This window comes from Tyto alba, unplaced genomic scaffold, assembly GCF_018691265.1.
Source record: "Tyto alba isolate M040663 unplaced genomic scaffold, T.alba_DEE_v4.0 Super-Scaffold_22, whole genome shotgun sequence".
Taxonomy (NCBI): Eukaryota; Metazoa; Chordata; class Aves; order Strigiformes; family Tytonidae; genus Tyto; species Tyto alba.
Window position 1 is genome coordinate 41,199,260 of NW_024881296.1, and position 12,434 is coordinate 41,211,693.

Sequence of the window (12,434 nt, forward strand, 5' to 3'; positions counted from 1 at the left end):
GGGTCCTCCTCTTGCTGCCACGCACATGATCACAGTGCTCGCTTCTAGGAACGGATCTGCAGAGCAAAAGATCTTCCGAGCCAGCATACTGATGTGGATGCACTCTCTGCGTGGCCAGAACTTTCTCCCCGAGGTTCCCTCCCACCCCCTTACCCCCTCCCAGGGGCTCATCACTTCAGGCCCCGCTCTCCTTCCGAGAACTGCCGGGGGAGCATGGTGCCAGGGTGGCAAGTGGCAGGAACCACGTCGTTGCCTGCGATAAGTCAGGAAGGGCAAGTACAGGGCAGGGCAGATTGGCCTGGCTTAGAGATGAGGTGTGTGGGTACCCCGGGCAGCAAAGAATGAGGAGGAGCTGGGAGCCAGAACTGGGGCCCTAAGGAACAAGGTGTTGTACAAGGGCATGTGCTCAATGTTTAAATGCAAATGTTTTTACAGAAACTTTTGCTATTCAGGCAATTGTCATTACAAAGCAAACCCGTTCTTACGCTAAGGAAACTGCTGGGTTTTGATTGCTTTTGACATTAGTATATGAGCTTTCAGTGTAATGGTAATGTACGTTGCAGCTTTACAGTCTCAGGGAGAAAAGCTGAATTGGTATTACAGATAACTTCGCAGGAAGTTAATTTTGTTATTTAAATATACTTATTGAAAGCAAACAAACAAAAATCAATGACTAAATAGTATGTGATCAGGAATTAATCAACGCTTTGTTGTTTTGTCAGATAAATGGGCTGAACCTGTTAATGTACTGCCAAGGTGTGTCTTTTCTTAGCTAGCCAGTATGGTTTCTCTACAAATTTTTGCCGGTTGCCCTGGCTATGTTGTCAAGCTGGGAAAGAGGTTGGCAATAGCTGCTGTTCGAGGGTGGACCAGGAATTACAGCTCTGCAGCCATGGACATTTGAGAAATTCCAAGGAGGAATACGAGCCTGAGTAAAGGCTTGTTTCTTTTGCTGCATGACTCCTAAACTTGTCTAAGGAGCTGATTGATAACAGATGCACCTACCTGCCTTTCTGTTTTTCTTGAAGCATATTGTTTTTCAGCAACAGGATTTTTCCTGTGATCTCCCCAGGATGTTGTCTCTCTACTGTGTATGCTCCTGGTCAGCATTATCTGTGGAATAAAGAGGCTCTGGAAGTCTACTATCCCTTGTTGAACCTGTTTCTCCCCTTAATCTGCATCAGTCCTTCGGCAGTTATGGAGGCTGTGTTTTTCTAGGACCCTCTGTTGAAGGAGAGATTGTTAGATTTGCTCAGTAACATGAAGGAGAAGGAACCTGGGAATCCCTGAGACTTCCTTCCCTGCAGAAAGGTCTTTCAGATAGCAGACAGAGGGTCTGCCTGCTTCCAGACACCTTGCTCTGGGTAACTGCCATTTCTGCAGGGATGCTGAATTGCCAGGGGTTGCCTGTGAGTCCTATGAAGGGGGAACTGATATAGGGGATCTTAAAGTATGAGCACTGGAACAGTGCAGTCAGTGTTAAACTTAGGACATAATGTCCCCAGCAGTGACAAAAGCCCAGGTACATGCAGTTGCATGTTCCCAACCACATGTACTGGGAAGATCCAAGGGCATTTCTTAATGGGGTGAAGATAAGAAAAGCATGGGAACCTAAGAAAATTACGTGGAGGGATCAGATGGATCCAGGAGGCTAAAAAGGCCATTTTTCTATGGGTAATATATATATATATTCAGAGGAAATTAGAAATTTTCCCTTGTCTGAAAGCTGAAGAAAAGCAAGCTACCATTAAAAGCCTGTTCCTTTGTTATGCTAAGCCACAGAAGAAAAGAGAACTCTGTTCCTTTTAAGAGAAAAAAGTAAAGTTCAAGCATTTGCTCAAGGGAAAAAAGCATACTTTTTAGAGTAAAATGCAGTAGGACATCCCCCTTTCCTTGCTGTACTCATCTTGACTCTTTGGGAATCTCTCAACTCGAACCTCTGGCTCTCCACACTGATGCCTGCCCTGCCTTAACACTCTACTCTCTGCTTGCGCTTCAGAGGTGGGTCTCCTGTTCCACTCCAAGTGTAAGTATTTTGAGGGAATTATGTTATTCAGCCAACACAAAAGCTGAGTTTTCACAACAGTTTGGCGGTGGAAATATGAATGAATATGACAAAAGTAACACTTCAATTGTGGTAGAGTATGTACACTTTCATTACAGGCGCAAGAGAATAAATAACAAGCAACTCAGTGCTATGGCATCACTATGGATGTCAACCAGCAGAGCATTCTCTCTGCAATCTCCTCTCATATGCTTCTCATGATGATATATTCATTAAAAGCAAATAGCTTTATGATCAATAGTCACTCTGTCTGTAGGTCATATAAAAATAAATGGTAGGCCCTCCCAAGACCTGCTGTACCAGAGAAATGAGAGGTACAAAATATTCCTAAACTTGCGCAGGGCCTTTGGCTTCTAGAATTACATCCTGCTTTGACAGAAACTGCAGCTATTAATGGCTTCTCACATAATACAAGAGAATTACTTGAGCAGGATTGTTTATTCCCAATCCTACCAAAAGCTCTGGGTGAGCCCAGTTTAGTCAGGTGTTAAATATGATTAACTGCAGTGGCTTTGGGTGGCTTAACGTTTTTTTTTTCCAACACCTAGTTTCTTACAGTGCTGCAATACATGAGGCAATCTGAAGATAATACAGCTATTGATTTTTTAAAATGACACAAGTGCATTTAATGGAAAATACCAGTACACAAAAAGCATGTATGATTATTATCTGTATGTAAGATAATGTAATAGACATAATACAAAAGTAGCATTCTTATTACGAGACTAAAGTGTTTAAGTTTGCCATGTAATTGCAACTGATAATAGTGGGGGGCTATACAAAGGTTGAAGCCATTCTAAAATTGTGTCTACACAGATCTTAGGTGCTACATTGGTTCAAAAATCAATAGGGGCAACAAATTCCTTATTCTCTGGATTTCATGCTACATTTCTGGGAGTCACAACTGGCTCTCATACAACGCCTTAAGCCTGTCAGTTAAATGGCAGACTATCTTCCTGTCAGACCCTATCTCCAACGGGACTTCTGTCAAGGAATGGCAAAGCGTGTGCACAAATTTGGCATTCTGAGCGTTGGGATTGTTTAGCTCTTCTGGGGCATGTTGCTCCCTACACTGATTTAACACAGCGTGTGAGAATTTATGCAAATGGCTGCAAGGTATTTATGTCTGTCAGGGACACACCTTGGACCAGCTGCTGAGTATTCCCACATTTTCTGCATAAATACAGTAGCAGTAGCAGATAGGCATCGCACCGAGATCTTGTGAAGGCTCAGCGTCTGTGATCCCCAGCACAGCACAGCCACACGTTGATCTGCTTGAACTCAGGGCAGTGAGAAAAGCAGGTCAAATGCGCTGTGCCAGGAGGTGAGATAATCTGTTTTCAAAAAAAAGGGATATACCACTCCCTTATTTTCTATCAACAAGGATGATGGTGCAAGGTGGCCTCTGCTATGCAAGGCAGTGCAGCGCCAGTGAGATCGGCTGCAGCCGACCCACCCAGAGTACCAAAAGGCCCAGTTGTTTTGAGCTGCTGAATGCTACGGAGTCATGTTTTGTCAAACCCTTTCCGAGACAGGGCGTATGTCAAGTTTTCTTTGTGTCCTGACTTCTAACAGGAAGCATTAGTTTTTTGCTTTAGGGGTAGTTTGTCTTCAGATTCCTCCTCATGGGTTTCTCATTCCTGAGCTGCGAAACTGTACGTTTTCCATCAAACTTCCTCTGTTATGCAAAGTTATTCTGAAGGAAAACCAGGGAAGAGTAGTGGCAACCCCATTAACTCTAGCAGGATTAAATAATTACTATGGCTGTCAGTGTGCAGTCCCAGAATTTGCCTCTACTCTGAGATACCCTTACACAATATACTATCATTATCAGATATCAGCTCCTGCCACCTCTTTTTGGTACCTGTCTGTCAAAATGCTTTTACTCCAGTAAACTGAACCTTGGCGAGAAAAAGTAGATAGATTCACGTCTTAATGTACAATCTTTCTTATTTCTCATCTAAAATTTTTTTAATACTGTATCTAAATTATTTAAATTAAGAAATTAAGCTTTTTGCCTGCGTATGCTGGGCTTGCTATTTTTTATATTAGTAGGCTCTTTCTTTTCTATATTAATTACAGTGGAGCTTTCAGAATGACTTAAGCCTCAAATCCTCTGGCTAAGAAAGATATCTGAGTTTGCTACTACCATGCAGAAATTGTCCCACAGGATGAAATGATTGGATTTGGGTTTTTTTACAAGATTACAAAGAAGGAACCTCCTGCCAGGATCAGAGTGCTGCAAAATATTTGCATTCCTAAGACGTGTAGGGTGTCTAGGTGGAGCTTTTACCAAGTACTAAGCCACTTCTGAATTCTCTGACTCTGATGCTGTTTTGGGGAAGACTGCTGCTCAGTTCTTGCTCTGTTAGGGACCTGGGCGGTTGACAGCCACAGCGTGGGGTGGCTTGCCCACCATGTGGCCTCAGGCACCGGCAAGTGCTCAGATATGCTTTACTTACTTGTAACTATTGTTTCTCCAGGTCTGTTGTGCACGTGCATAGCTTTGCAACTCACTCTCTTCGGCAGGACGATAAATTCTGAGGATTTCATAATTCAAGCAAACTGAAAGGGAAGAGTAGACCCCTACGGCAGTATGTAAAGATGCAGAAGGCATGGTGCTGAACTGCACCAAAAGGTTACACTTCAGTCAATAATTCACCAGCTTTAAAACTGATGGCGTGCAACACTCCTATAAAGCACACTCACAAAGTCAGTGTACAGATAGAAGAATCAAAGCAGGTAAGCACCCTTACTACTGTTAATGCAATCGTGTGATTCGAAAAATATAACATATACAATTATTATGTATTTATGTATTCAATATATATTTGCATATAGTAATGACTTCTAGGTAGCTTTCTCAAGGAAGATACTTTTTAAATAAGGAGCATCATTTAGAAATATATTGGTTTATAAATACAATGTTGGGACTGAATGATTTTAATATCAGAAGTTATACATTTATTCTGCTGTTTCACATGTTTCAAGCTGTATCCTTTCAAATGCCCCAAAAGTGCTTTCAGGAGACCTGGCTGCAGCTGGGGGTTATTACCATCCCTCTGGGTGGCACTCTCTGTGCCACATGGCACAGGAACAACATAATAACTTACATCCTGTTCCTCCCAGCTACGGTGCAGCTTCGTTCGACCCTGCTCAGTAGGGTTTTTTGGTGTTCCTTTTGCCGCATTAGGCTAATAAAGGCCTCCTAGAGCTACTTAAAAATTGCACTATTTTACATTACAGTATAATTAGGTAATATTAAAATAAAATGGTCTTGTGACATGATAGAGAAAAGATGTAGATATCTTCTTTTGTGCTTATACATTGGCTCAAGATGCAACAAAACTTCCTGCTGCAGATTATGATGAAGTAACTTACTGTGTTGGAGATAAATTTATAGGGATATCACGTCAGTAAAAAGAACCACCTTGAGAATGCTATAAATACGTTTGCACAGGGAGGTTACCAGGTTAGCAGTACCGATTTCTGAATCAGCATAGCAAGTACAGTACACAAGGCTGTGTGCAGTCAGGGTTTTAGGATGGTTTACATCTGTTTATGCTGGTTCAGCCGCCAGCAGGGCAGCAGACTGCTGTTTTCTCAGCACAGCTGGAATAGAGGAAGATACAACACCTCGTTGCTCGTCACCGTCCAGCAGCAGGTTGCTGCACCCGCGGCTGCTGCGGAGGTGCTCCTCGGTCCCCCCCGGGACACCCCGCTGGCTCCACGGGACCCACTGGGGAGCAGCCCGGCAGAGCTGTGGGTGGGAACGGCCCCTCGCAGAAGGTCAGTGAGGAGCAGCAACGACTCTGAATGGAGCAACTGTTTGCAAACGGAACTTGTGCTTATGGCCTAAACGGACGGTCATAAACCAAATGGATAAAAAGTAGTTTTCGGTCAATATAAGAGAAACCAGGCGCAAAAATTGAACTTGTTTAGTTAATACCACTTGCATTAGGTCCATACAGCTTCTGTACGTAGGAAAGAGCTCCTGAAGGGGATTTTACAGGATTTGGCCTGCTGAAAGCTCTGCAGTTGTCACAGCACAGCACTTAGATCTGCTTTTATACATGAGCAGTTTGAGCTGGGAAATCAAATTCCCCGTATTCTGGGGCTTTCCTCCATCTTTTATCTTTACTTTCAACATTGTTTCTCATATAGAGATGCAGAACTTCTCTATTAGGTCCTTTCTCTATGAAAGTCTATTACGTGCCCTGCTGTCTGGCCAATATGAGCTACAGTCACTGCGCATTGTTTGCTCATCAGTAATTTACCAAATTTATTCCCCTATTTTTCAGTTCATCCAGAATGGGTATAACCACCAGATTGCTTTCACGCATGAAGTTCTTAAACATCTTTTTGACACTAGATGGCTTTTTCTACCATTTCAGTGACCTGAAATACTTTCAATGAAATCTGAATTACTGACAGACAGAAATAAATTAGTTTGTAATGCCACTGGGTTCAGGTCATGTTCTTGTCTTCTCTCCATCAAAGTCATAACAAGATGAATTTGATGTCTGGCTCTTTTTTTCCCCCCTCACTTTTAATGTGTTCTGGGAGGGATAAGGAAGACATGTGGTATCAATATTTAAGTGATATCAAGGAAAAGAGATTACACACAAAAGAAAGTATGCAATTTTATCAGACTTCAGAACAGGTATCACATTACCTGCACTGTGCCAAAACCAGTTCTTTTTGTATCTGAATTAAAGTTGGATACAGTCTAGGATGTTGGAAATGTGAAAAAAGAATGCACTTAAAGGCAGAAAATGCACTCATACATACACAGCATATGATTCTCATCTGTGGATGTTCAGGTAGAAGATCTTTCATATGCAGGAAGTTCTAAAGGCAGTGAAAATCTTTAATTCAGTAGGGTTGTATAGTATGGACCTATGAATACTGTTTTTTTGTTTTTTTTTTTTTTTTTTAATTATTTTATTTTTGGTTTGGTTTGGTTTTTGTGTTGTTGTGGTTTTTTTTTTTTTTTTAATTTACAAGTAACCCCTCCTAGGTTCTGACAACAAACTATAATTTTATATGTTTGGGAAATGATGCCTAACTGCTGGAGCAGAGACATTTAACAAAGACTCATGTTCTGGCTCCTGAAATGTGATCCCAGTCCCTACTAATTTCTGTATTAACCTCAATAAATCAAAACAACTATAGTTGCTCTGCTGTGATGCCACTAAATAGCCTTGGAGATTTCTCTTGAATGTTGTAAATGATATGGAAACTCCCAAGACCAGTATTTTGCATATTGCTCAGACCTTCTGTCCTCAAACTTTATTTATAAACTACTGGGAATTGTATCTATTATATCATCAAAGGGTATTTCTCTGCAATTATAAGCCTCAGGAAACAGGGCTTAGTTGATATGCCGCTTGCCAACCCATCTTGTCAGACCCTCTCTAATAACTTTTGAACCCATGAGTTCATTTCAGTTACATTTGACGCAGAAATAGAAAAACTTCAGGCTATGAAATTCCTCGAAGTTTCATGAAACGTAACAGCTCAGTAAAGGAGAGATTACTTCCTTCAAATTATTACCGTGACTGAAAGGCTGTTGCCCAAGCTCAAAGGTTATTTATTATGTTTAGTTTGCTGGCAGCCAGCACATGCCTAGCTCAAAGCAGCCACATCCCTTTGGTTCTCACCCAGCTGGTAGCTGGGAGGCAGGAGGAGGGAGCTGTGGACGCTGGGGGAAGGGAAGATTGATGATGGGTAGGGAGCCTGCTCTGTGGACTCCGGGAAAGGATGAAGAATGGGATTCGGATCCAAAGCAGCCAGGGCTTCATTTCGGCCACTTTTTAACAGCACAACTTGATCTCTACCTGGGAATGACTTGAGTCAAAATCCACACACCAAAATTAAGCAGTCTGAAGTGAGCTCGGCACCCAAAAATGGATTCTTAGTGTAACCAGCACAATGGTCACCATTTAAACAAATTTTCTTTATGCTAGTTTAGCTTCTTTTCCATAAGCATTCAGTTCACTACATACAGAGTTCAGGATTTCACGACTGAGAACAATTTGGTAATCTGGTTCTAGTCTGCTGCTGCTGTTTGCATTACCATTGATATCATAATTATTTCTATTTCAAGCATGCTGGCTTCTGTAACAAGCATGTTAAAATTGTAGCTCCTTGTGTTTTGACCTATACCAAAGAATCCATTGCAGTTGATGGACTCAATGGGTTATATGAAGAAAGTTTTGTTCGCACTAGCAACTATCATTTTGCAGTAATAAAGTCACAACAATGTCCTGGGTTTGAGTGAGTGGTGGGGTTTTTTGGTAGCAGGGGAGGGGGCTATAGGGGTGAACCCCCTGGGAGAAGCTTCTCGAAGCTCCCCCAGCTCCACGTCAGCTCCACCTCTGCACCAAAACTGAGCCCATCAGCTGCGCCTCTGCGATAACGTATTTAAGAAGGGACGTGGTGACGGGCAGTGGGACTGGTGAGGAGGAGTTGCTGCAGCTGCATGAACACCAAGGTCAGTGGAGGAATGGAGGAAGAAAGGGGGGGGGGAGGTGTGCCGGAGCAGAGACCCCCCTGTATCCTGTGGTGAGACGGCAGGGCGGCCCCCCCTGCCACCCATGGAGAGCTAGGGTGGAGCAGACATGGATTTATGGCCTGTGAGGGGCCTCATATACTCAAGTAAGGTGTCTATGCCTGAAGTCAGCCAGGACCCTGTGGGAAGAAGCAGCCCCCACTGCTGTAGTTGGGCACTGGGAGGATTGCAGCATGCGGGGCTGTCCCACACCAGAGCTGCACAGCAAAACACTGAAGCTCATGGGAGGGACTCCAGCTGGAGAAAGTTTGTGGAGGACTGTCTCCTGTGAGAGGGGGACCATGATGGAGCAGGGGGAACAAGTTCCAGAAGCTCCCCCCACAGCAGATGGCAGAAGCAGCAGCAGCACTGCCTGCACCCCCCATTCCCTGCCCCTGCGCCGCTGGGGGAGGAGGTAGAGATATCGGGAGCAGAGCTGAGCCCGGGAAGAAGGGAGGGGTGGGGGGAAGGTGTTCTCAAGATGTGGCAGTGCTTCTCACTGTCCTACTCCGTTACGTGTTGTTAGTGTCCGTAATAAATGTATGGTTTTTGTTCTTCCCCTAACGAGTCTGCCTTTTGCTCGTGACCATCTGTGGTGGTTGGCTGTTAACCCAGCTCAAACCACGACAGACAATAAAATAATGGTTCACACTCAGAGTGTCCAAAGTTACCAATTAGATTTGAGATGGTCCTATTAAGGATGTTTAAATACTATTGTTCCTACTTTATGGACACAAGAACTGAAACACGTAGGATGTAGTTTTTCCAATGGTAACAGTGAGGTTGGGAACAGACTCTGGATTAAATATGGCTTCATTAAGTTACTATAGAAGCTCCATTTGATTTAAAAAGTGTATGAATTTCACTCCCTAAAATTTATGTTTCCTTACTCTGAAATAACAAACAGAAAACCCCTTTTCCATGTTTTTTGCTTTCAGACAGTTCTGAAAAGCTCATGCACCTGTAGAATTCAAATTCCTGCAGTTCCTCGGAAGTCACAGAGTTAGCAGAGGAGCCTGTTTTGCAATCGTTTTCCCAGTGGTGAGGAAACTTCAGTCAGAAGAAGATTTTGGCTGTCATGATATCAGACTGCGGCTGTGCGGAATCAAACACAACAGTTCAGATTGAGGAAGATGAGATGAATGCCAAATTCATGTGACGCCTCATCACTCTGAGAGGGCAAACTCTGTAAAATGACATTATAGGCTGTTGGTAAGCATTCTGCTGGAAACTAGAGCTGGGTCCAAGGAGACAGGGTAATTTTGGCTCCAGTGACTTCAGTTTTTTTGCTTTTTCTGACAGCTGGACATACAGTATTTGCAGGAACTTCCATACTTGCACTGTCTGTTACCTGTCTCTTGAAGAAGCCACACACAAGCTTCACGTGGTTTAAGAGATATAGATTGCCTATGTCTGCATTAGAGGTTGGAAAAAGAAGCACATTTTGTTTGGTTGGTTCACACAACAGGAACTGTTACCAGTTTGTTAATCCTGCGGAGATCCATACTGCCTTCTTGCTTACACCAGTAGATAGGAAAGAGAAAATGAACTGTGACCTCTTCCACCTAGTCCTAACAATAGGGATTTGGTAGTTTCCACATGCAGAGTAGAAGATGGGAGCCATGGCAAAGCACTTAGCCTACTAAGAGGCATCCTACTTCCTTGTGATTGTTTCCTCAGAGCTTTCCCATGGGTGATGGGTTGACCCAGCAGCTAAACACCCACCCAGCTGCTCGCTTACTCCCTGCAAAATGGGATGGGGGAAGAGAATTGAAAGGGCAAAAGGAAGAAAAAACACATGGGTAAATATGAAAACAGTTTTGTAAGTCAAGGAAAGAAAAAAAAGAAAGAAGAAGAAACAAGTGATGGAAAGGCACTCACCAACTCCCACTAGCAGACTGATACCCAGCCAGTGTGCAAGCAATGGCAACTTTGCAAAAAATCCCCCCCCAGTTTTATCACTGAGCATGATGTTATACGGCGTGCAGTATCACTTTGGTCAGCTCACGTCAGCCTACTCGCTGTGGGGGCGGAGCGAGAAACAGAGAAGGCCTTCATGTCCTGCAAGAACTGCTCAGCAATAGCTAAAACAGGGCTATGTTACCAACACTGTTCTGATCACAACCCTAAAACACATTAACCCCATCCCAACCAGACGCATTACACTATCAAAGGCTGCAGAGATACAAGGGAACTTTATCCTTCAAAGAAACATTAATATGGCAGTTGAAAGTACTTCATCTTAGGTGCATTACTTTAATAGTTTTGATTGCCTTAATTTTGCTGAATGTCTATGTGTAAAATTGGAGTGAGGATAACACAGAAGCTAGTATTAAGATAAGAAAACTTACTCAGCAGCAAGGACATTCACATTCTGTAGTAAGAGCAGTTAGTGATTGTCTATGGGTGCATCATCCCCATATTGCCCTTGCATCAACCGACTCTTCTTTGTTCATCTTCTGTGAGGTCAAAGTCATGGTCACCTTCTCCTTGATACTTTATCCAGCCAGAAGAACTGTATAGGTTTGACAATAAAATTTTCAAGGTCTGGTGGCAAGGGTTTAAAAAGTATTTTTGCTTCAACAGTCAGTGCTTAGTCTTTTCTGTATGTGGCACTAAGAATAGGTATTTGTCTCAGAATAATTTTTTTAAAGTTGTACTAGCAAGATCATAGCCTGAAGTATAAAGAGATTTTGGTCAGGTTTTTTTCAGGCTGACTGAAATTTGGCTGACTGCAGATTTTTTACTGGTCCATGGACATAGCTAGTAAAGCTAACTGATAGGTTTAGTAATACTTTAATCCAAAAATTTTCCTAAAGATGGGGAAATAGTCTGCCTTGCATTACAGATAGAAAACCTGGTCCCAAAAGAAATAAAACCATGAAGGACAATGGAACTCTTGGTTCCTGCTGTCATTAGACCATCTGGCTTTCTTTTAAAATTCAGAGTTGCTCAACTTCTTCAGCGCAGTGAGCCAGCAGCCAATGCTGTCATTTCCTATTTGGCTGTAAATACAGTTCTGGAATCTAGATAATTTAGGATTTTGCCACTGAGGCGCAGATGGAGTTAGGAAATAATAAAATTAGAGTGGAAATAAGAAAACCAGAACTTCAGTAACATATCAAGGCTCTCAGCATACAAGTTCTTAGGATTTCCTAAATCTAATTTCACCATAGTTTCACGAAGCTCAGAATCATTCACAGGCAGGAGTAATTAAGAATGTCTTTTGGATCAATTTATTTTTTATCATTTATCGCCCCCCCCCCCATCATTTATTTTGCCAGCTAACAAATATAAATGTATTTAGTCTCTCCTTATAGGATCGTAAGAATGGCTGTAGTAGGTAAGACCAGAGGCCCATCTAGTACACAGTGAAAGAGTACATGAAAGGGGCAATCAGATAGCAGTAATCCCTTCTGTATGCCTTCCCAGCTTCCAGTAATCTGAGTCCTGCAGATTTACTAAGACAGAGGCAGTATTTTGTGTTTAATAGCTGCTAATGTATTTGTATCCCATCATTTTGCCATTTCATATTTCTGAGCTTTGGCTATCCAAGCCTGAATGTTACTGTAATCCTACTATATGGATTTTGAGACGGGTAACTAGAACTGAAAGCAGTATTCAAGTAGTGCGCCACAGTTACATGCAGTACTGTGTAAGTGTGGTTTATGGTTTGTTTTCTTATTCTTTTCCTAAAAAAGCTTGCGCCTCTTGTCCTATTAACTTATTCTGAGCACTGAACTTTTGGTAGAGAACTACTCACAGTAACTTCAAGACATTTTCCTGATTGATTCTAGCTTTTAGAGCTCATCATCA

General features: G+C 42.6%; 1 long non-coding RNA gene across 1 annotated transcript; it reads left to right on the forward strand.

Moving 5' to 3' along the window:
• Positions 1 to 4,554: 4,554 nt before the first annotated feature.
• Positions 4,555 to 11,175, forward strand: LOC116964158. The gene is made up of 2 exons (XR_004408589.2): positions 4,555 to 4,807; positions 9,557 to 11,175. It is a non-coding gene; the product is annotated as an uncharacterized LOC116964158 (long non-coding RNA).
• The last annotated feature ends 1,259 nt before the right edge of the window (positions 11,176 to 12,434 follow it).